This window comes from Struthio camelus, chromosome 3 (genome assembly GCF_040807025.1).
Source record: "Struthio camelus isolate bStrCam1 chromosome 3, bStrCam1.hap1, whole genome shotgun sequence".
Lineage (NCBI taxonomy): Eukaryota > Metazoa > Chordata > Aves > Struthioniformes > Struthionidae > Struthio > Struthio camelus.
Window position 1 is genome coordinate 137,144,029 of NC_090944.1, and position 22,243 is coordinate 137,166,271.

Sequence of the window (22,243 nt, forward strand, 5' to 3'; positions counted from 1 at the left end):
CTCCGAGTGTCTTTCGGGGTGGGCGAGGGGCCTCCGAGTGTCTTTCGGGCAGGGCGAGGGGCCTCGGAGTGTCTTTCGGGGTGGGCGAGGGGCCTCCGAGTGGCTTTTGAGGAGAGCGAGGGGCCTCGGAGTGGCTTTCGGGGAGGGCGAGGGGCCTCCGAGTGTCTTTCGGGGTGGGCGAGGGGCCTCCGAGTGTCTTTTGTGGAGGGCGAGGGGCCTCCGAGTGGCTTTCGGGGAGGGCGAGGGGCCTCCGATTGGCTTTCGGGGAGGGCGAGGGGCCTCCGAGTGTCTTTCGGGGAGGGCGAGGGGCCTCCGAGTGGCTTTTGGGGAGGGCGAGGGGCCTCCGAGTGTCTTTTGGTCAGAGCGAGGGGCCTCCGAGTGTCTTTCGGGGTGGGCGAGGGGCCTCCGAGTGTGTTTTGGGGTGGGCGAGGGGCCTCCGAGTGTCTTTCGGGGTGGGCGAGGGGCCTCCGAGTGTCTTTCGGGGAGGGCGAGGGGCCTCGGAGTGTCTTTCGGGGAGGGCGAGGGGCCTCCGAGTGGCTTTCGGGGAGGGCGAGGGGCCTCGGAGTGTCTTTCGGGGAGGGCGAGGGGCCTCCGTGTGGCTTTCGGGCAGGGCGAGGGGCCTCCGAGTGGCTTTCGGGGAGGGCGAGGGGCCTCCGAGTGGCTTTTCAGGAGGGCGAGTGGCCTCCGAGTGGCTTTCGGGGTGGGCGAGGGGCCTCCGAGTGTCTTTCGGGGAGGGTGAGGGGCCTCCGATTGGCTTTCGGGGAGGGCGAGGGGCCTCCGAGTGGCTTTCGGGCAGGACGAGGGGCCTCCGAGTGGCTTTTGGGGAGGGCGAGGGGCCTCCGAGTGGCTTTTGGGGAGGGCGAGGGGCCTCCGAGTGGCTTTCGGGGAGGGCGAGGGGCCTGCGAGTGTCTTTCGGGGAGGGCGAGGGGCCTCCGAGTGTGTTTTGGGGTGGGCGAGGGGCCTCCGAGTGTCTTTCGGGTAGGGTGAGGGGCCTCCGAGTGTCTTTCGGGGAGGTCGAGGGGCCTCCGAGTGGCTTTCGGGGAGGGCGAGGGGCCTCCGAGTGTCTTTCGGGGTGGGCGAGGGGCCTCCGAGTGTGTTTTGGGGTGGGCGAGGGGCCTCCGAGTGTCTTTCGGGGTGGGCGAGGGGCCTCCGAGTGTCTTTCGGTGAGGGCGAGGGGCCTCCGAGTGTCTTTCGGGGAGGGCGAGGGGCCTCCCAGTGTCTTTCGGGGAGGGCGAGGGGCCTCCGTGTGGCTTTCGGGCAGGGCGAGGGGCCTCCGAGTGGCTTTCGGGGAGGGCGAGGGGCCTCCGAGTGGCTTTTCAGGAGGGCGAGTGGCCTCGGAGTGGCTTTCGGGGTTCGCGAGGGGCCTCCGAGTGTCTTTCGGGGAGGTCGAGGGGCCTCCGAGTGTCTTTCGGGGTGGGCGAGGGACCTCCGAGTGTCTTTCGGGGTGGGCGAGGGGCCTCCGAGTGTCTTTCGGGGTGGGCGAGGGACCTCCGAGTGTCTTTCGGGGTGGGCGAGGGGCCTCCGAGTGTCTTTCGGGGTGGGCGAGGGACCTCCGAGTGGCTTTTGGGGAGGGTGAGGGGCCTCCGAGTGGCTTTCGGTGAGGGCGAGGGGCCTGCGAGTGTCTTTCGGGGAGGGCAAGGGGCCTCCGAGTGGCTTTCGGGCAGGGCTAGGGGCCTCCGAATGGCTTTCGGGGAGGGCGAGGGGCCTCCGAGTGTTTTTTGGGGTGGGCGAGGGGCCTCCGAGTGGCTTTCGGGGAGGGTGTGGGGCCTCCGAGTGGCTTTTGTGAAAAGCGAGGGGCCTCGGAGTGTCTTTCGGGGAGGGCGAGGGGCCTCCGAGTGTCTTTCGGGGAGGGCGAGGGGCCTCCGAGTGGCTTTCGGGGTGGGCGAGGGGCCTCCGAGTGTCTTTCGGGGAGGGCGAGGGGCCTCCGAGTGGCTTTCGGGGAGGGTGTGGGGCCTCCGAGTGGCTTTTGTGAAAAGCAAGGGGCCTCCGAGTGTCTTTCGGGGAGGGCGAGGGGCCTCGGAGTGTCTTTCGGGGAGGGCGAGGGGCCTCCGAGTGGCTTTCGGAGAGGGCGAGCGGCCTCGGAGTGTCTTTCGGGGAGGGCGATGGGCCTCCGAGTGGCTTTCGGGGTGGGCGAGGGGCCTCCGAGTGTCTTTCGGGCAGGGCGAGGGGCCTCGGAGTGTCTTTCGGGGTGTGCGAGGGGCCTCCGAGTGGCTTTTGAGGAGAGCGAGGGGCCTCGGAGTGGCTTTCGGGGAGGGCGAGGGGCCTCCGAGTGTCTTTCGGGGAGGGTGAGGGGCCTCCGAGTGGCTTTCGGGGAGGGCGAGGGGCCTCCGAGTGGCTTTCGGGCAGGACGAGGGGCCTCCGAGTGGCTTTTGGGGAAGGCAAGGGGCCTCCGAGTGTCTTTTGGGCAGAGCGAGGGGCCTCCGAGTGTCTTTCGGGGTGGGCGAGGGGCCTCCGAGTGTGTTTTGGGGTGGGCGAGGGGCCTCCGAGTGTCTTTCGGGGTGGGCGAGGGGCCTCCGAGTGTGTTTTGGGGTGGGCGAGGGGCCTCCGAGTGTCTTTCGGGTAGGGTGAGGGGCCTCCGAGTGTCTTTCGGGGAGGTCGAGGGGCCTCCGAGTGGCTTTCGGGGAGGGCGAGGGGCCTCCGAGTGTCTTTCGGGGTGGGCGAGGGGCCTCCGAGTGTGTTTTGGGGTGGGCGAGGGGCCTCCGAGTGTCTTTCGGGGTGGGCGAGGGGCCTCCGAGTGTCTTTCGGGGAGGGCGAGGGGCCTCCGAGTGTCTTTTGGGGAGGGCGAGGGGCCTCCGAGTGTCTTTCGGGGTGGGCGAGGGGCCTCCGAGTGTCTTTCGGGGAGGGCGAGGGGCCTCCGTGTGGCTTTCGGGCAGGGCGAGGGGCCTCCGAGTGGCTTTCGGGGAGGGCGAGGGGCCTCGGAGTGGCTTTCGGGGTTCGCGAGGGGCCTCCGAGTGTCTTTCGGGGAGGTCGAGGGGCCTCCGAGTGGCTTTCGGGGAGGGCGAGGGGCCTCCGAGTGTCTTTCGGGCAGGGCGAGGGGCCGCCGAGTGTCTTTCGGGCAGGGCGAGGGGCCTCCGAGTGTGTTTCGGGGAGGGCGAGGGGCCTCCGAGTGGCTTTCGGGGAGGGCGAGGGGCCTCCGAGTGGCTTTTTTTTAGGGGAGGGGCCTCGCAGTGGCTTTCGGGGAGGGCGAGGGGCCTCGGAGTGTCTTTCGGGGAGGGCGAGGGGCCTCCGAGTGTCTTTCAGGGAGGACGAGGGGCCTCCGAGTGGCTTTCGGAGAGGGCGAGAGGCCTCCGACTGTCTTTCAGGGAGGGCGAGGGGCCTCGGAGTGGCTTTTGGGGTGGGCGAGGGGCCTCCGAGTGTCTTTCGGGGAGGGCGAGGGGCCTCCGAGTGGCTTTCGGGGAGGGCAAGGGGCCTCCGAGTGGCTTTCGGGCAGGGCTAGGGGCCTCGGAGTGGCTTTCGGGGAGGGCGAGGGGCCTCCGAGTGGCTTTCGGGGTGGGCGAGGGGCCTCCGAGTGGCTTTCGGGGAGGGTGTGGGGCCTCCGAGTGGCTTTTTTTTAGGGCGAGGGGCCTCGCAGTGTCTTTCGGGGAGGGCGAGGGGCCTCCGAGTGGCTTTCGGGGAGGGCGAGGGGCCTCCGAGTGGCTTTCGGGGTGGGCGAGGGGCCTCCGAGTGTCTTTCGGGGAGGGCGAGGGGCCTCCGAGTGGCTTTCGGGGAGGGCGAGGGGCCTCCGAGTGGCTTTCGGGGAGGGCGAGGGGCCTCCGAGTGTCTTTCGGGGAGGGCGAGGGGCCTCCGAGTGGCTTTCGGGGAGGGCGAGGGGCCTCCGAGTGTCTTTCGGGGTGGGCGAGGGACCTCCGAGTGTCTTTCGGGGTGGGCGAGGGGCCTCCGAGTGTCTTTCGGGGTGGGCGAGGGACCTCCGAGTGGCTTTCGGGCAGGGCGAGGGGCCTCCGAGTGGCTTTTGGTGAGGGTGAGGGGCCTCCGAGTGTCTTTCAGGGAGGGCGAGGGACCTCCGAGTGGCTTTCGGGGTGGGCGAGTGGCCTCGGAGTGGCTTTCTGGGTGGGCGAGGGGCCTCCGAGTGGCTTTCGGGGAGGGCGAGGGGCCTCCGAGTGTCTTTCTGGGTGGGCGAGGGGCCTCCGAGTGGCTTTTGTGGAGGGCGAGGGGCCTCCGAGTGTCTTTCGGGGTGGGCGAGGGGCCTCCGAGTGTCTTTTGGTGAGGGCGAGGGGCCTCCGAGTGGCTTTCGGGGTGGGCGAGGGGCCTCCGAGTGTCTTTCGGGGTGGGCGAGGGGCCTCCGAGTGGCTTTTGCAGAGGGCGAGGGGCCTCCGAGTGTCTTTCGGGGAGGGCGAGGGGCCTCCGAGTGGCTTTCGGGGAGGGCGAGGGGCCTCCGAGTGTGTTTCGGGGAGGGCGAGGGGCCTCCGAGTGGCTTTCGGGGAGGGCGAGGGGCCTCCGAGTGTCTTTCGGGGTGGGCGAGGGGCCTCCGAGTGGCTTTTGGGGAGGTCGAGGGGCCTCCGAGTGGCTTTCGGAGAGGGCGAGCGGCCTCGGAGTGTCTTTCGGGGAGGGCGAGGGGCCTCCGAGTGTCTTTCGGGGAGGGCGAGGGGCCTCCGAGTGTCTTTCGGGCAGGGCGAGGGGCCTCGGAGTGTCTTTCGGGGTGGGCGAGGGGCCTCCGAGTGGCTTTTGAGGAGAGCGAGGGGCCTCGGAGTGGCTTTCGGGGAGGGCGAGGGGCCTCCGAGTGTCTTTCGGGGTGGGCGAGGGGCCTCCGAGTGGCTTTTGTGGAGGGCGAGGGGCCTCCGAGTGGCTTTTGTGGAGGGCGAGGGGCCTCCGATTGGCTTTCGGTGTGGGCGAGGGGCCTCCGAGTGGCTTTCGGGGTGGGCGAGGGGCCTCCGAGTGTCTTTTGGGGAGGGCGAGGGGCCTCCGAGTGTCTTTTGGGCAGAGCGAGGGGCCTCCGAGTGGCTTTCGGGGTGGGCGAGGGGCCTCCGAGTGTGTTTTGGGGTGGGCGAGGGGCCTCCGAGTGTCTTTCGGGGTGGGCGAGGGGCCTCCGAGTGTCTTTCGGGGAGGGCGAGGGGCCTCCGAGTGTCTTTCGGGCAGGGCGAGGGGCCTCCAAGTGGCTTTCGGGGAGGGCGAGGGGCCTCCGAGTGTCTTTCGGGGAGGGCGAGGGGCCTCCGTGTGGCTTTCGGGCAGGGCGAGGGGCCTCCGAGTGGCTTTCGGGGAGGGCGAGGGGCCTCCGAGTGGCTTTTCAGGAGGGCGAGTGGCCTCGGAGTGGCTTTCGGGGTGGGCGAGGGGCCTCCGAGTGTCTTTCGGGGTGGGCGAGGGGCCTCCGAGTGGCTTTCGGGGAGGGCGAGGGGCCTCCGAGTGTCTTTCGGGCAGGGCGAGGGGCCGCCGAGTGTCTTTCGGGCAGGGCGAGGGGCCTCCGAGTGTGTTTCGGGGAGGGCGAGGGGCCTCCGAGTGTCTTTCGGGGAGGGCGAGGGGCCTCCGAGTGGCTTTTTTTTAGGGCGAGGGGCCTCGCAGTGGCTTTCGGGGAGGGCGAGGGGCCTCGGAGTGTCTTTCGGGGAGGGCGAGGGGCCTCCGAGTGTCTTTCGGGGAGGGCGAGGGGCCTCCGAGTGGCTTTCGGAGAGGGTGAGAGGCCTCCGTGTGGCTTTCGGGGAGGGCGAGGGGCCTCCGAGTGGCTTTTGGGGAGGGTGAGGGACCTCCGAGTGGCTTTCGGTGAGGGCGAGGGGCCTGCGAGTGTCTTTCGGGGAGGGCAAGGGGCCTCCGAGTGGCTTTCGGGCAGGGCTAGGGGCCTCGGAGTGGCTTTCGGGGAGGGCGAGGGGCCTCCGAGTGTTTTTTGGGGTGGGCGAGGGGCCTCCGAGTGGCTTTCGGGGAGGGTGTGGGGCCTCCGAGTGGCTTTTGTGAAAAGCGAGGGGCCTCGGAGTGTCTTTCGGGGAGGGCGAGGGGCCTCCGAGTGTCTTTCGGGGAGGGCGAGGGGCCTCCGAGTGGCTTTCGGGGTGGGCGAGGGGCCTCCGAGTGGCTTTTTTGTAGGGCGAGGGGCCTCCGAGTGCGTTTCAGGGAGGGCGAGGGGCCTCCGAGTGTCTTTCGGGGAGGGCGAGGGGCCTCCGAGTGTCTTTCGGGGAGGGCGAGGGGCCTCCGAGTGGCTTTCGGGGAGGGTGAGGGGCCTCCGAGTGGCTTTTGGGGAGGGCGAGGGGCCTCCGAGTGTCTTTCGGGGTGGGCGAGGGACCTCCGAGTGTCTTTCGGGGTGGGCGAGGGGCCTCCGAGTGTCTTTCGGGGTGGGCGAGGGACCTCCGAGTGGCTTTCGGGCAGGGCGAGGGGCCTCCGAGTGGCTTTTGTGGAGGGCGAGGGGCCTCCGAGTGTCTTTCGGGGAGGGCGAGGGACCTCCGAGTGGCTTTCGGGGTGGGCGAGTGGCCTCGGAGTGGCTTTCTGGGTGGGCGAGGGGCCTCCGAGTGGCTTTCGGGGAGGGCGAGGGGCCTCCGAGTGTCTTTCTGGGTGGGCGAGGGGCCTCCGAGTGGCTTTTGTGGAGGGCGAGGGGCCTCCGAGTGTCTTTCGGGGAGGGCGAGGGGCCTCCGAGTGTTTTTTGGTGAGGGCGAGGGGCCTCCGAGTGTCTTTCGGGGTGGGCGAGGGGCCTCCGAGTGGCTTTTGCAGAGGGCGAGGTGCCTCCGAGTGTCTTTCGGGGAGGGCGAGGGGCCTCCGAGTGTCTTTCGGGGAGGGCGAGGGGCCTCCGAGTGGCTTTCGGGGAGGGCGAGGGGCCTCCGAGTGGCTTTCGGGGAGGGCGAGGGGCCTCCGAGTGGCTTTCGGGGAGGGCGAGGGGCCTCCGAGTGGCTTTCGGGGAGGGCGAGGGGCCTCCGAGTGGCTTTTGGGGAGGTCGAGGGGCCTCCGAGTGGCTTTCGGAGAGGGCGAGCGGCCTCCGAGTGTCTTTCGGGGAGGGCGAGGGGCCTCCGAGTGTCTTTCGGGGAGGGCGAGGGGCCTCCGAGTGTCTTTCGGGGTGGGCGAGGGGCCTCGGAGTGTCTTTCGGGGTGGGCGAGGGGCCTCCGAGTGGCTTTTGAGGAGAGCGAGGCGCCTCGGAGTGGCTTTCGGGGAGGGCGAGGGGCCTCCGAGTGTCTTTCGGGGTGGGCGAGGGGCCTCCGAGTGGCTTTTGTGGAGGGCGAGGGGCCTCCGAGTGGCTTTCGGGGAGGGCGAGGGGCCTCCGATTGGCTTTCGGGGAGGGCGAGGGGCCTCCGAGTGGCTTTCGGGGTGGGCGAGGGGCCTCCGAGTGGCTTTTGGGGAGGGCGAGGGGCCTCCGAGTGTCTTTTGGGCAGAGCGAGGGGCCTCCGAGTGGCTTTCGGGGTGGGCGAGGGGCCTCCGAGTGGCTTTCGGGGTGGGCGAGGGGCCTCCGAGTGTCTTTCGGGGTGGGCGAGGGGCCTCCGAGTGTCTTTCGGGGAGGGCGAGGGGCCTCCGAGTGTCTTTTGGGGAGGGCGAGGGGCCTCCGAGTGGCTTTCGGGGAGGGCGAGGGGCCTCCGAGTGTCTTTCGGGGAGGGCAAGGGGCCTCCGAGTGGCTTTCGGGCAGGGCTAGGGGCCTCGGAGTGGCTTTCGGGGAGGGCGAGGGGCCTCCGAGTGTTTTTTGGGGTGGGCGAGGGGCCTCCGAGTGGCTTTCGAGGAGGGTGTGGGGCCTCCGAGTGGCTTTTGTGAAAAGCGAGGGGCCTCCGTGTGGCTTTCGGGGAGGGCGAGGGGCCTCCGAGTGTCTTTCGGGGAGGGCGAGGGGCCTCCGAGTGGCTTTCGGAGAGGGCGAGCGGCCTCGGAGTGTCTTTCGGGGAGGGCGATGGGCCTCCGAGTGGCTTTCGGGGTGGGCGAGGGGCCTCCGAGTGTCTTTCGGGCAGGGCGAGGGGCCTCGGAGTGTCTTTCGGGGAGGGCGAGGGGCCTCCGAGTGGCTTTTGAGGAGAGCGAGGGGCCTCGGAGTGGCTTTCGGGGTGGGCGAGGGGCCTCCGAGTGTCTTTCGGGGAGGGTGAGGGGCCTCCGAGTGGCTTTCGGGGTGGGCGAGGGGCCTCCGAGTGGCTTTCGGGGAGGGCGAGGGGCCTCTGATTGGCTTTCGGGGAGGGCGAGGGGCCTCCGAGTGGCTTTCGGGGTGGGCGAGGGGCCTCCGAGTGGCTTTTTTGTAGGGCGAGGGGCCTCCGAGTGTCTTTCGGGGAGGGCGAGGGGCCTCCGAGTGTCTTTCGGGGTGGGCGAGGGTCCTCCGAGTGTTTTTTGGGGTGGGCGAGGGGCCTCCGAGTGTCTTTCGGGGAGGGCGAGGGGACTCCGAGTGTCTTTTGGGGTGGGCGAGGGGCCTCCGAGTGTCTTTCGGGGAGGGCGAGGGGCCTCCGTGTGGCTTTCGGGCAGGGCGAGGGGCCTCCGAGTGGCTTTCGGGGAGGGCGAGGGGCCTCCGAGTGGCTTTCGGGGTGGGCGAGGGGCCTCCGAGTGTGTTTCGGGGTGGGCGAGGGGCCTCCGAGTGTCTTTCGGGCAGGGCGAGGGGCCGCCGAGTGTCTTTCGGGCAGGGCGAGGGGCCTCCGAGTGTGTTTCGGGGAGGGCGAGGGGCCTCCGAGTGGCTTTCGGGGAGGGCCAGGGGCCTCCGAGTGGCTTTTTTTTAGGGCGAGGGGCCTCGCAGTGGCTTTCGGGGAGGGCGAGGGGCCTCCGATTGGCTTTCAGGGAGGGCGAGGGGCCTCCGAGTGGCTTTCGGGGAGGGCGAGGGGCCTCCGAGTGGCTTTTGGGGAGGGCGAGGGGCCTCCGAGTGTCTTTTGGGCAGAGCGAGGGGCCTCCGAGTGTCTTTCGGGGAGGGCGAGGGGCCTCCGAGTGTCTTTCGGGGAGGGCGAGGGGCCTCCGAGTGTCTTTCGGGGTGGGCGAGGGGCCTCCGAGTGGCTTTCGGGGAGGGCGAGGGGCCTCCGAGTGTCTTTCGGGGAGGGCGAGGGGCCTCCGAGTGTCTTTCGGGGAGGGCGAGGGGCCTCCGAGTGTCTTTCGGGGTGGGCGAGGGGCCTCCGAGTGGCTTTCGGGGAGGGCGAGGGGCCTCCGAGTGTCTTTCGGGGAGGGCGAGGGGCCTCCGAGTGGCTTTCGGGGTGGGCGAGGGGCCTCCGAGTGGCTTTCAGTGAGGGCGAGGGGCCTCCGAGTGGCTTTTCAGGAGGGCGAGTGGCCTCGGAGTGGCTTTCGGGGTGGGCGAGGGGCCTCCGAGTGTCTTTCGGGGAGGTCGAGGGGCCTCCGAGTGGCTTTCGGGGAGGGCGAGGGGCCTCCGAGTGTCTTTCGGGCAGGGCGAGGGGCCGCCGAGTGTCTTTCGGGCAGGGCGAGGGGCCTCCGAGTGTGTTTCGGGGAGGGCGAGGGGCCTCCGAGTGGCTTTCGGGGAGGACCAGGGGCCTCCGAGTGGCTTTTTTTTAGGGCGAGGGGCCTCTCAGTGGGTTTCGGGGAGGGCGAGGGGCCTCGGAGTGTCTTTCGGGGAGGGCGAGGGGCCTCCGAGTGTCTTTCGGGGAGGGCGAGGGGCCTCCGAGTGGCTTTCGGGGAGGGCGAGAGGCCTCCGTGTGGCTTTCGGGGAGGGTGAGGGGCCTCCGAGTGTCTTTTGGGGAGGGTGAGGGGCCTCCGAGTGTCTTTCGGGGAGGGCGAGGGGCCTCCGAGTGGCTTTCGGGGTGGGCGAGGGGCCTCCGAGTGGCTTTTTTGTAGGGCGAGGGGCCTCCGAGTGTCTTTCGGGGAGGGCGAGGGGCCTCCGAGTGTCTTTCGGGGAGGGCGAGGGGCCTCCGAGTGTCTTTTGGGGAGGGCGAGGGGCCTCCGAGTGTGTTTCGGGGAGGTTGAGGGGCCTCCGAGTGGCTTTCGGGGTGGGCGAGGGGCCTCCGAGTGTCTTTCGGGGTGGGCGAGGAACCTCCGAGTGTCTTTCGGGGTGGCGAGGGGCCTCCGAGTGTCTTTCGGGGTGGGCGAGGGACCTCCGAGTGGCTTTCGGGCAGGGCGAGGGGCCTCCGAGTGGCTTTTGTGGAGGGCGAGGGGCCTCCGAGTGTCTTTCGGGGAGGGCGAGGGACCTCCGAGTGGCTTTCGGGGTGGGCGAGTGGCCTCGGAGTGGCTTTCTGGGTGGGCGAGGGGCCTCCGAGTGGCTTTCGGGGAGGGCGAGGGGCCTCCGAGTTTCTTTCTGGGTGGGCGAGGGGCCTCCGAGTGGCTTTTGTGGAGGGCGAGGGGCCTCTGAGTGTCTTTCGGGGTGGGCGAGGGGCCTCCGAGTGTCTTTTGGTGAGGGCGAGGGGCCTCCGAGTGGCTTTCGGGGTGGGCGAGGGGCCTCGGAGTGTCTTTCGGGGTGGGCGAGGGGCCTCCGAGTGGCTTTTGCAGAGGGCGAGGGGCCTCCGAGTGTCTTTCGGGGAGGGCGAGGGGCCTCCGAGTGGCTTTTGGGGAGGGCGAGGGGCCTCCGAGTGTCTTTCGGGGAGGGCGAGGGGCCTCCGAGTGTCTTTCGGGGAGGGCGAGGGGCCTCCGAGTGGCTTTCGGGGAGGGCGAGGGGCCTCCGAGTGTCTTTCGGGGTGGGCGAGGGGCCTCCGAGTGGCTTTCGGGCAGGGCGAGGGGCCTCCGAGTGGCTATTGGGGAGGTCGAGGGGCCTCCGAGTGGCTTTCGGAGAGGGCGAGCGGCCTCGGAGTGTCTTTCGGGGAGGGCTAGGGGTCTCCGAGTGTCTTTCGGGGTGGGCGAGGGGCCTCCGAGTGTCTTTCGGGCAGGGCGAGGGGCCTCGGAGTGTCTTTCGGGGTGGGCGAGGGGCCTCCGAGTGGCTTTTGAGGAGAGCGAGGGGCCTCGGAGTGGCTTTCGGGGAGGGCGAGGGGCCTCCGAGTGGCTTTTGTGGAGGGCGAGGGGCCATCCGAGTGTCTTTCGGGGAGGGCGAGGGGCCTCCGAGTGTCTTTCGGGGAGGGCGAGGGGCCTCCGAGTGTCTTTTGGGCAGAGCGAGGGGCCTCCGAGTGTCTTTCGGGGTGGGCGAGGGGCCTCCGAGTGTGTTTTGGGGTGGGCGAGGGGCCTCCGAGTGTCTTTCGGGGTGGGCGAGGGGCCTCCGAGTGTCTTTCGGGGAGGGCGAGGGGCCTCCGAGTGTCTTTCGGGGAGGGCGAGGGGCCTCCGAGTGTCTTTCGGGGAGGGCGAGGGGCCTCCGAGTGGCTTTCGGGGTGGGCGAGGGGCCTCCGAGTGTGTTTTGGGGTGGGCGAGGGGCCTCCGAGTGTCTTTCGGGGTGGGCGAGGGGCCTCCGAGTGTCTTTCGGGGTGGGCGAGGGGCCTCCGAGTGGCTTTCGGGGAGGGCGAGGGGCCTCCGAGTGTCCTTCGGGGAGGGCGAGGGGCCTCCGAGTGGCTTTCGGGGAGGGCGAGGGGCCTCCGTGTGGCTTTCGGGCAGGGCGAGGGGCCTCGGAGTGGCTTTCGGGGAGGGCGAGGGGCCTCCGAGTGGCTTTTCAGGAGCGCGAGTGGCCTCGGAGTGGCTTTCGGGGTGGGCGAGGGGCCTCCGAGTGTCTTTCGGGGTGGGCGAGGGGCCTCCGAGTGGCTTTCGGGGAGGGCGAGGGGCCTCCGAGTGTCTTTCGGGCAGGGCGAGGGGCCGCCGAGTGTCTTTCGGGGTGGGCGAGGGGCCTCCGAGTGTGTTTCGGGGAGGGCGAGGGGCCTCCGAGTGGCTTTCGGGGAGGGCCAGGGGCCTCCGAGTGGCTTTTTTTTAGGGCGAGGGGCCTCGCAGTGGCTTTCGGGGAGGGCGAGGGGCCTCGGAGTGTCTTTCGGGGAGGGCGAGGGGCCTCCGAGTGTCTTTCGGGGAGGGCGAGGGGCCTCCGAGTGGCTTTCGGAGAGGGCGAGAGGCCTCCATGTGGCTTTCGGGGAGGGCGAGGGGCCTCCGAGTGGCTTTTGGGGAGGGTGAGGGGCCTCGGAGTGGCTTTCGGGGAGGGCGAGGGGCCTCCGAGTGTCTTTCGGGGAGGGCAAGGGGCCTCCGAGTGTCTTTCGGGGTGGGCGAGGGACCTCCGAGTGGCTTTCGGGCAGGGCGAGGGGCCTCCGAGTGGCTTTTGTGGAGGGCGAGGGGCCTCCGAGTGTCTTTCGGGGAGGGCGAGGGACCTCCGAGTGGCTTTCGGGGTGGGCGAGTGGCCTCGGAGTGGCTTTCTGGGTGGGCGAGGGGCCTCCGAGTGTGTTTCGGGGAGGGCGAGGGGCCTCCGAGTGTCTTTCTGGGTGGGCGAGGGGCCTCCGAGTGGCTTTTGTGGAGGGCGAGGGGCCTCTGAGTGGCTTTCGGGGAGGGCGAGGGGCCTCCGAGTGGCTTTCGGGGAGGGCGAGGGGCCTCCGAGTGTTTTTTGGGGTGGGCGAGGGGCCTCCGAGTGGCTTTCGGGGAGGGTGTGGGGCCTCCGAGTGGCTTTTGTGAAAAGCGAGGGGCCTCGGAATGTCTTTCGGGGAGGGCGAGGGGCCTCCGAGTGTCTTTCGGGGAGGGCGAGGGGCCTCCGAGTGGCTTTCGGGGTGGGCGAGGGGCCTCCGAGTGGCTTTTTTGTAGGGCGAGGGGCCTCCGAGTGTGTTTCGGGGAGGGCGAGGGGCCTCCGAGTGTCTTTCGGGGAGGGCGAGGGGCCTCCGAGTGTCTTTTGGGGAGGGCGAGGGGCCTCCGAGTGTCTTTCGGGGAGGGTGAGGGGCCTCCGAGTGGCTTTCGGGGTGGGCGAGGGGCCTCCGAGTGTCTCTCGGGGTGTGCGAGGGACCTCCGAGTGTCTTTCGGGGTGGGCGAGGGGCCTCCGAGTGTCTTTCGGGGTGGGCGAGGGACCTCCGAGTGGCTTTCGGGCAGGGCGAGGGGCCTCCGAGTGGCTTTCGGGGAGGGCGAGGGGCCTCCGAGTGTCTTTCGGGGAGGGCGAGGGACCTCCGAGTGTCTTTCGGGGTGGGCGAGTGGCCTCGGAGTGGCTTTCTGGGTGGGCGAGGGGCCTCCGAGTGTCTTTCGGGGAGGGCGAGGGGCCTCCGAGTGTCTTTCGGGGTGGGCGAGGGGCCTCCGAGTGGCTTTTGTGGAGGGCGAGGCGCCTCTGAGTGTCTTTCGGGGTGGGCGAGGGGCCTCCGAGTGTCTTTTGGTGAGGGCGAGGGGCCTCCGAGTGGCTTTCGGGGTGGGCGAGGGGCCTCCGAGTGTCTTTCGGTGAGGGCGAGGGGCCTCCGAGTGGCTTTTGCAGAGGGCGAGGGGCCTCCGAGTGTCTTTCGGGGAGGGCGAGGGGCCTCCGAGTGGCTTTTGGGGAGGGCGAGGGGCCTCCGAGTGTCTTTCGGGGAGGGCGAGGGGCCTCCGAGTGTCTTTCGGGGAGGGCGAGGGGCCTCCGAGTGTCTTTTGGGGAGGGCGAGGGGCCTCCGAGTGGCTTTCGGGCAGGGCGAGGGGCCTCCGAGTGGCTTTTGGGGAGGTCGAGGGGCCTCCGAGTGGCTTTTGAGGAGAGCGAGGGGCCTCGGAGTGGCTTTCGGGGAGGGCGAGGGGCCTCCGAGTGTCTTTCGGGGTGGGCGAGGGGCCTCCGAGTGGCTTTTGTGGAGGGCGAGGGGCCTCGGAGTGGCTTTCGGGGAGGGCGAGGGGCCTCCGAGTGGCTTTCGGGGAGGGCGAGGGGCCTCCGAGTGGCTTTCGGGCAGGACGAGGGGCCTCCGAGTGGCTTTTGGGGAGGGCGAGGGGCCTCCGAGTGTCTTTTGGGGAGGGCGAGGGGCCTCCGAGTGGCTTTCGGGGTGGGCGAGGGGCCTCCGAGTGTGTTTTGTGGAGGGCGAGGGGCCTCCGAGTGTCTTTCGGGGAGGGCGAGGGGCCTCCGAGTGTCTTTCGGGGAGGGCGAGGGGCCTCCGAGTGTCTTTCGGGGTGGGCGAGGGGCCTCCGAGTGGCTTTCGGGGAGGGCGAGGGGCCTCGGAGTGTCTTTCGGGGAGGGCGAGGGGCCTCCGTGTGGCTTTCGGGCAGGGCGAGGGGCCTCCGAGTGGCTTTCGGGGAGGGCGAGGGGCCTCCGAGTGGCTTTTCAGGAGGGCGAGTGGCCTCGGAGTGGCTTTCGGGGTGGGCGAGGGGCCTCCGAGTGTCTTTCGTGGAGGTCGAGGGGCCTGCGAGTGTCTTTCGGGGAGGGCGAGGGGCCTCCGAGTGTCTTTCGGGCAGGGCGAGGGGCCGCCGAGTGTCTTTCGGGGAGGGCGAGGGGCCTCCGAGTGTGTTTCGGGGAGGGCGAGGGGCCTCCGAGTGGCTTTCGGGGAGGGCCAGGGGCCTCCGAGTGGCTTTTTTTTAGGGCGAGGGGCCTCGCAGTGGCTTTCGGGGAGGGCGAGGGGCCTCGGAGTGTCTTTCGGGGAGGGCGAGGGGCCTCCGAGTGTCTTTCGGGGAGGGCGAGGGGCCTCCGAGTGGCTTTCGGAGAGGGCGAGAGGCCTCCGTGTGGCTTTCGGGGAGGGCGAGGGGCCTCCGAGTGGCTTTTGGGGAGGGTGAGGGGCCTCCGAGTGGCTTTCGGTGAGGGCGAGGGGCCTGCGAGTGTCTTTCGGGGAGGGCAAGGGGCCTCCGAGTGGCTTTCGGGCAGGGCTAGGGGCCTCGGAGTGGCTTTCGGGGAGGGCGAGGGGCCTCCGAGTGTTTTTTGGGGTGGGCGAGGGGCCTCCGAGTGGCTTTCGGGGAGGGTGTGGGGCCTCCGAGTGGCTTTTGTGAAAAGCGAGGGGCCTCCGTGTGGCTTTCGGGGAGGGCGAGGGGCCTCCGAGTGTCTTTCGGGGAGGGCGAGGGGCCTCCGAGTGGCTTTCGGAGAGGGCGAGCGGCCTCGGAGTGTCTTTCGGGGAGGGCGATGGGCCTCCGAGTGGCTTTCGGGGTGGGCGAGGGGCCTCCGAGTGTCTTTCGGGCAGGGCGAGGGGCCTCGGAGTGGCTTTTGAGGAGAGCGAGGGGCCTCGGAGTGGCTTTCGGGGAGGGCGAGGGGCCTCCGAGTGTCTTTCGGGGAGGGCGAGGGGCCTCCGAGTGGCTTTCGGGGAGGGCGAGGGGCCTCCGAGTGTGTTTCGGGGAGGGCGAGGGGCCTCCGAGTGTCTTTCGGGGAGGGCGAGGGGCCTCCGAGTGTCTTTCGGGGAGGGCGAGGGGCCTCCGAGTGGCTTTCGGGCAGGGCGAGGGGCCTCCGAGTGGCTTTTGGGGAGGTCGAGGGGCCTCCGAGTGGCTTTCGGAGAGGGCGAGCGGCCTCGGAGTGTCTTTCGGGGAGGGCGAGGGGCCTCCGAGTGTCTTTCGGGGAGGGCGAGGGGCCTCCGAGTGTCTTTCGGGCAGGGCGAGGGGCCTCGGAGTGTCTTTCGGGGTGGGCGAGGGGCCTCCGAGTGGCTTTTGAGGAGAGCGAGGGGCCTCCGAGTGTGTTTCGGGGAGGGCGAGGGGCCTCCGAGTGTCTTTCGGGGTGGGCGAGGGGCCTCCGAGTGGCTTTTGTGGAGGGCGAGGGGCCTCCGAGTGGCTTTTGTGGAGGGCGAGGGGCCTCCGATTGGCTTTCGGGGAGGGCGAGGGGCCTCCGAGTGGCTTTCGGGGTGGGCGAGGGGCCTCCGAGTGGCTTTTGGGGAGGGCGAGGGGCCTCCGAGTGTCTTTTGGGCAGAGCGAGGGGCCTCCGAGTGGCTTTCGGGGTGGGCGAGGGGCCTCCGAGTGTGTTTTGGGGTGGGCGAGGGGCCTCCGAGTGTCTTTCGGGGTGGGCGAGGGGCCTCCGAGTGTCTTTCGGGGAGGGCGAGGGGCCTCCGAGTGTCTTTCGGGGAGGGCGAGGGGCCTCCAAGTGGCTTTCGGGGAGGGCGAGGGGCCTCCGAGTGTCTTTCGGGGAGGGCGAGGGGCCTCCGTGTGGCTTTCGGGCAGGGCGAGGGGCCTCCGAGTGTCTTTCGGGGAGGGCGAGGGGCCTCCGAGTGGCTTTTCAGGAGGGCGAGTGGCCTCGGAGTGGCTTTCGGGGTGGGCGAGGGGCCTCCGAGTGTCTTTCGGGGTGGGCGAGGGGCCTCCGAGTGGCTTTCGGGGAGGGCGAGGGGCCTCCGAGTGTCTTTCGGGCAGGGCGAGGGGCCGCCGAGTGTCTTTCGGGCAGGGCGAGGGGCCTCCGAGTGTGTTTCGGGGAGGGCGAGGGGCCTCCGAGTGTCTTTCGGGGAGGGTGAGGGGCCTCCGAGTGGCTTTTTTTTAGGGCGAGGGGCCTCGCAGTGGCTTTCGGGGAGGGCGAGGGGCCTCGGAGTGTCTTTCGGGGAGGGCGAGGGGCCTCCGAGTGTCTTTCGGGGAGGGCGAGGGGCCTCCGAGTGGCTTTCGGAGAGGGTGAGAGGCCTCCGTGTGGCTTTCGGGGAGGGCGAGGGGCCTCCGAGTGGCTTTTGGGGAGGGTGAGGGACCTCCGAGTGGCTTTCGGTGAGGGCGAGGGGCCTGCGAGTGTCTTTCGGGGAGGGCAAGGGGCCTCCGAGTGGCTTTCGGGCAGGGCTAGGGGCCTCCGAGTGGCTTTCGGGGAGGGCGAGGGGCCTCCGAGTGTTTTTTGGGGTGGGCGAGGGGCCTCCGAGTGGCTTTCGGGGAGGGTGTGGGGCCTCCGAGTGGCTTTTGTGAAAAGCGAGGGGCCTCGGAGTGTCTTTCGGGGAGGGCGAGGGGCCTCCGAGTGTCTTTCGGGGAGGGCGAGGGGCCTCCGAGTGGCTTTCGGGGTGGGCGAGGGGCCTCCGAGTGGCTTTTTTGTAGGGCGAGGGGCCTCCGAGTGTGTTTCGGGGAGGGCGAGGGGCCTCCGAGTGTCTTTCGGGGAGGGCGAGGGGCCTCCGAGTGTCTTTTGGGGAGGGCGAGGGGCCTCCGAGTGGCTTTCGGGGAGGGTGAGGGGCCTCCGAGTGGCTTTTGGGGAGGGCGAGGGGCCTCCGAGTGTCTTTCGGGGTGGGCGAGGGACCTCCGAGTGTCTTTCGGGGTGGGCGAGGGGCCTCCGAGTGTCTTTCGGGGTGGGCGAGGGACCTCCGAGTGGCTTTCGGGCAGGGCGAGGGGCCTCCGAGTGGCTTTTGTGGAGGGCGAGGGGCCTCCGAGTGTCTTTCGGGGAGGGCGAGGGACCTCCGAGTGGCTTTCGGGGTGGGCGAGTGGCCTCGGAGTGGCTTTCTGGGTGGGCGAGGGGCCTCCGAGTGGCTTTCGGGGAGGGCGAGGGGCCTCCGAGTGTCTTTCTGGGTGGGCGAGGGGCCTCCGAGTGGCTTTTGTGGAGGGCGAGGGGCCTCCGAGTGTCTTTCGGGGTGGGCGAGGGGCCTCCGAGTGTTTTTTGGTGAGGGCGAGGGGCCTCCGAGTGGCTTTCGGGGTGGGCGAGGGGCCTCCGAGTGTCTTTCGGGGTGGGCGAGGGGCCTCCGAGTGTCTTTTGGTGAGGGCGAGGGGCCTCCGAGTGGCTTTCGGGGAGGGCGAGGGGCCTCCGAGTGGCTTTCGGGGAGGGCGAGGGGCCTCCGAGTGGCTTTCGGGGAGGGCGAGGGGCCTCCGAGTGGCTTTCGGGGAGGGCGAGGGGCCTCCGAGTGGCTTTCGGGGAGGGCGAGGGGCCTCCGAGTGGCTTTCGGGCAGGGCGAGGGGCCTCCGAGTGGCTTTTGGGGAGGTCGAGGGGCCTCCGAGTGGCTTTCGGAGAGGGCGAGCGGCCTCGGAGTGTCTTTCGGGGAGGGCGAGGGGCCTCCGAGTGTCTTTCGGGGAGGGCGAGGGGCCTCCGAGTGTCTTTCGGGCAGGGCGAGGGGCCTCGGAGTGTCTTTCGGGGTGGGCGAGGGGCCTCCGAGTGGCTTTTGAGGAGAGCGAGGCGCCTCGGAGTGGCTTTCGGGGAGGGCGAGGGGCCTCCGAGTGTCTTTCGGGGTGGGCGAGGGGCCTCCGAGTGGCTTTTGTGGAGGGCGAGGGGCCTCCGAGTGTCTTTCGGGGAGGGCGAGGGGCCTCCGATTGGCTTTCGGGGAGGGCGAGGGGCCTCCGAGTGGCTTTCGGGCAGGGCGAGGGGCCTCGGAGTGGCTTTTGGGGAGGGCGAGGGGCCTCCGAGTGTCTTTTGGGCAGAGCGAGGGGCCTCCGAGTGGCTTTCGGGGTGGGCGAGGGGCCTCCGAGTGTGTTTTGGGGTGGGCGAGGGGCCTCCGAGTGTCTTTCGGGGTGGGCGAGGGGCCTCCGAGTGTCTTTCGGGGAGGGCGAGGGGCCTCCGAGTGTCTTTTGGGGAGGGCGAGGGGCCTCCGAGTGGCTTTCGGGGAGGGCGAGGGGCCTCCGAGTGTCTTTCGGGGAGGGCGAGGGGCCTCCGAGTGGCTTTCGGGCAGGGCTAGGGGCCTCGGAGTGGCTTTCGGGGAGGGCGAGGGGCCTCCGAGTGTTTTTTGGGGTGGGCGAGGGGCCTCCGAGTGGCTTTCGAGGAGGGTGTGGGGCCTCCGAGTGGCTTTTGTGAAAAGCGAGGGGCCTCCGTGTGGCTTTCGGGGAGGGCGAGGGGCCTCCGAGTGTCTTTCGGGGAGGGCGAGGGGCCTCCGAGTGGCTTTCGGAGAGGGCGAGCGGCCTCGGAGTGTCTTTCGGGGAGGGCGATGGGCCTCCGAGTGGCTTTCGGGGTGGGCGAGGGGCCTCCGAGTGTCTTTCGGGCAGGGCGAGGGGCCTCGGAGTGTCTTTCGGGGAGGGCGAGGGGCCTCCGAGTGGCTTTTGAGGAGAGCGAGGGGCCTCGGAGTGGCTTTCGGGGTGGGCGAGGGGCCTCCGAGTGTCTTTCGGGGAGGGTGAGGGGCCTCCGAGTGGCTTTCGGGGTGGGCGAGGGGCCTCCGAGTGGCTTTCGGGGAGGGCGAGGGGCCTCCGATTGGCTTTCGGGGAGGGCGAGGGGCCTCCGAGTGGCTTTCGGGCAGGACGAGGGGCCTCCGAGTGGCTTTTGGGGAGGGCGAGGGGCCTCCGAGTGGCTTTTGGGCAGAGCGAGGGGCCTCCGAGTGTCTTTCGGGGAGGGCGAGGGGCCTCCGAGTGTTTTTTGGGGTGGGCGAGGGGCCTCCGAGTGTCTTTCGGGGAGGGCGAGGGGACTCCGAGTGTCTTTTGGGGTGGGCGAGGGGCCTCCGAGTGTCTTTCGGGGAGGGCGAGGGGCCTCCGTGTGGCTTTCGGGCAGGGCGAGGGGCCTCCGAGTGGCTTTCGGGGAGGGCGAGGGGCCTCCGAGTGGCTTTTCAGGAGGGCGAGTGGCCTCGGAGTGGCTTTCGGGGTGGGCGAGGGGCCTCCGAGTGTCTTTCGGGGTGGGCGAGGGGCCTCCGAGTGTGTTTCGGGGTGGGCGAGGGGCCTCCGAGTGTCTTTCGGGCAGGGCGAGGGGCCGCCGAGTGTCTTTCGGGCAGGGCGAGGGGCCTCCGAGTGTGTTTCGGGGAGGGCGAGGGGCCTCCGAGTGGCTTTCGGGGAGGTCGAGGGGCCTCCGAGTGGCTTTCGGGGAGGGCGAGCGGCCTCGGAGTGTCTTTCGGGGAGGGCGAGGGGCCTCCGAGTGTCTTTCGGGGTGGGCGAGGGGCCTCCGAGTGTCTTTCGGGCAGGGCGAGGGGCCTCGGAGTGTCTTTCGGGGTGGGCGAGGGGCCTCCGAGTGGCTTTTGAGGAGAGCGAGGGGCCTCGGAGTGGCTTTCGGGGAGGGCGAGGGGCCTCCGAGTGTCTTTCGGGGTGGGCGAGGGGCCTCCGAGTGGCTTTTGTGGAGGGCGAGGGGCCTCCGAGTGGCTTTCGGGGAGGGCGAGGGGCCTCCGATTGGCTTTCGGGGAGGGCGAGGGGCCTCCAAGTGTCTTTCGGGGAGGGCGAGGGGCCTCCGAGTGGCTTTTGGGGAGGGCGAGGGGCCTCCGAGTGTCTTTTGGTCAGAGCGAGGGGCCTCCGAGTGTCTTTCGGGGTGGGCGAGGGGCCTCCGAGTGTGTTTTGGGGTGGGCGAGGGGCCTCCGAGTGTCTTTCGGGGTGGGCGAGGGGCCTCCGAGTGTCTTTCGGGGAGGGCGAGGGGCCTCGGAGTGTCTTTCGGGGAGGGCGAGGGGCCTCCGAGTGGCTTTCGGGGAGGGCGAGGGGCCTCGGAGTGTCTTTCGGGGAGGGCGAGGGGCCTCCGTGTGGCTTTCGGGCAGGGCGAGGGGCCTCCGAGTGGCTTTCGGGGAGGGCGAGGGGCCTCCGAGTGGCTTTTCAGGAGGGCGAGTGGCCTCGGAGTGGCTTTCGGGGTGGGCGAGGGGCCTCCGAGTGTCTTTCGGGGAGGGTGAGGGGCCTCCGATTGGCTTTCGGGGAGGGCGAGGGGCCTCCGAGTGGCTTTCGGGCAGGACGAGGGGCCTCCGAGTGGCTTTTGGGGAGGGCGAGGGGCCTCCGAGTGGCTTTTGGGGAGGGCGAGGGGCCTCCGAGTGTCTTTTGGGCAGAGCGAGGGGCCTGCGAGTGTCTTTCGGGGAGGGCGAGGGGCCTCCGAGTGTGTTTTGGGGTGGGCGAGGGGCCTCCGAGTGTCTTTCGGGTAGGGTGAGGGGCCTCCGAGTGTCTTTCGGGGAGGTCGAGGGGCCTCCGAGTGGCTTTCGGGGAGGGCGAGGGGCCTCCGAGTGTCTTTCGGGGTGGGCGAGGGGCCTCCGAGTGTGTTTTGGGGTGGGCGAGGGGCCTCCGAGTGTCTTTCGGGGTGGGCGAGGGGCCTCCGAGTGTCTTTCGGGGAGGGCGAGGGGCCTCCGAGTGTCTTTCGGTGAGGGCGAGGGGCCTCCGAGTGTCTTTCGGGGAGGGCGAGGGGCCTCCCAGTGTCTTTCGGGGAGGGCGAGGGGCCTCCGTGTGGCTTTCGGGCAGGGCGAGGGGCCTCCGAGTGGCTTTCGGGGAGGGCGAGGTGCCTCCGAGTGGCTTTTCAGGAGGGCGAGTGGCCTCGGAGTGGCTTTCGGGGTGGGCGAGGGGCCTCCGAGTGTCTTTCGGGGAGGTCGAGGGGCCTCCGAGTGGCTTTCGGGGAGGGCGAGGGGCCTCCGAGTGTCTTTCGGGCAGGGCGAGGGGCCGCCGAGTGTCTTTCGGGCAGGGCGAGGGGCCTCCGAGTGTGTTTCGGGGAGGGCGAGGGGCCTCGGAGTGGCTTTCGGGGAGGGCCAGGGGCCTCCGAGTGGCTTTTTTTTAGGGCGAGGGGCCTCGCAGTGCCTTTCGGAGTGGGCGAGGGGCCTCGGAGTGTCTTTCGGGGAGGGCGAGGGGCCTCCGAGTGTCTTTCGGGGAGGACGAGGGGCCTCCGAGTGGCTTTCGGAGAGGGCGAGAGGCCTCCGTGTGGCTTTCGGGGAGGGCGAGGGGCCTCGGAGTGGCTTTCGGGGTGGGCGAGGGGCCTCCGAGTGTCTTTCGGGGAGGGCGAGGGGCCTCCGAGTGTCTTTCGGGGAGGGTGTGGGGCCTCCGAGTGGATTTCGGGCAGGGCTAGGGGCCTCGGAGTGGCTTTCGGGGAGGGCGAGGGGCCTCCGAGTTTTTTTTGGGGTGGGCGAGGGGCCTCCGAGTGGCTTTCGGGGAGGCTGTGGGGCCTCCGAGTGGCTTTTTTTTAGGGCGAGGGGCCTCGCAGTGTCTTTCGGGGAGGGCGAGGCGCCTCCGAGTGTCTTTCGGGGAGGGCGAGGGGCCTCCGAGTGGCTTTCGGGGTGTGCGAGGGGCCTCCGAGTGTCTTTCGGGGAGGGCGATGGGCCTCCGAGTGTCTTTCGGGGAGGGCGAGGGGCCTCCGAGTGTCTTTTGGGGAGGGCGAGGGGCCTCCGAGTGTCTTTCGGGGAGGGTGAGGGGCCTCCGAGTGTCTTCCGGGGAGGGCGAGGGGCCTCCGAGTGTCTTTCGGGGTGGGCGAGGGACCTCCGAGTGTCTTTCGGGGTGGGCGAGGGGCCTCCGAGTGTCTTTCGGGGTGGGCGAGGGACCTCCGAGTGGCTTTTGGGGAGGGTGAGGGGCCTCCGAGTGGCTTTCGGTGAGGGCGAAGGGCCTGCGAGTGTCTTTCGGGGAGGGCAAGGGGCCTCCGAGTGGCTTTCGGGCAGGGCTAGGGGCCTCGGCGTGGCTTTCGGGGAGGGCGAGGGGCCTCCGAGTGTTTTTTGGGGTGGGCGAGGGGCCTCCGAGTGGCTTTCGGGGAGGGTGTGGGGCCTCCGAGTGGCTTTTGTGAAAAGCGAGGGGCCTCGGAGTGTCTTTCGGGGAGGGCGAGGGGCCTCCAAGTGTCTTTCGGGGAGGGCGAGGGGCCTCCGAGTGGCTTTCGGGGTGGGCGAGGGGCCTCCGAGTGTCTTTCGGGGAGGGCGAGGGGCCTCCGAGTGGCTTTCGGGGAGGGTGTGGGGCCTCCGAGTGGCTTTTGTGAAAAGCGAGGGGCCTCCGAGTGTCTTTCGGGGAGGGCGAGGGGCCTCGGAGTGTCTTTCGGGGAGGGCGAGGGGCCTCCGAGTGGCTTTCGGAGAGGGCGAGCGGCCTCGGAGTGTCTTTCGGGGAGGGCGATGGGCCTCCGAGTGGCTTTCGGGGTGGGCGAGGGGCCTCCGAGTGTCTTTCGGGCAGGGCGAGGGGCCTCGGAGTGTCTTTCGGGGTGGGCGAGGGGCCTCCGAGTGGCTTTTGA